Source organism: Ananas comosus, linkage group 20 (assembly GCF_001540865.1).
Source record: "Ananas comosus cultivar F153 linkage group 20, ASM154086v1, whole genome shotgun sequence".
In the NCBI taxonomy this organism is placed as follows: domain Eukaryota; kingdom Viridiplantae; phylum Streptophyta; class Magnoliopsida; order Poales; family Bromeliaceae; genus Ananas; species Ananas comosus.
The window spans coordinates 3,933,712-3,934,374 of NC_033640.1; the positions used below are offsets into that span (position 1 = coordinate 3,933,712).

The window sequence follows — 663 nt, forward strand, 5'->3', positions numbered from 1 at the left end:
TTTGGATGCTTGTTATTTAAGTTAATTTTCTCGTTGTTTCCTTCTGTAGTTCTCCTGAGGACCGCAGAGGAAGCAACGTCAAAACCATCGTACCGAATCTACAAAATCCAATTGCTTGTTTCTTGAAAGAAAAAAAGGAAAACAAAAACACAAACCTACAGTTATGTCTGTATGTCATGTGAAATATGTATTTGACCTTACTCTCCAAGTACATGTTTGGACTTGAAAAGAGGGAAAAATTACACCATATGCAATAATGGAACACCAGTAGTCATCTACTTGGTTTGGTTCAAAGCTATCCGTATTAATGCTTGTGTTATCTGTTGTGGACACGAAACATTAATAAAGTAATTGATGAATGCACGTAACTTAGCTGGTTTGCCCGAGTGGTTAAGGGGGAAGACTTAAGATCTTCTGCACATAAGTGCGCATGGGTTCGAACCCCATAGCCAGCACTTATTTATTTATTTATTTTTTTTGTTAGGCCGCTCCTTTGGGGTTTTATTAATAAAAACACTTTTATTGAAGTTGTTTTAATGGAAAAAAAAATTATTAGATTTTAAAATATTATTCGGATGAAAGATTATTAACTGACCTGATGATTAAGTAGTATTTCCCTACTTTTTTCCCAAATTTTAATTTAGCTAAACTTCAAAAGTTGGT

The 663-nt window shown here is 33.8% G+C and overlaps 1 non-coding gene across 1 annotated transcript; it reads left to right on the forward strand.

The window, feature by feature from the left end:
• TRNAL-UAA lies at positions 373–455 on the forward strand. The gene has a single exon. It is a non-coding gene; the product is annotated as a tRNA-Leu (tRNA).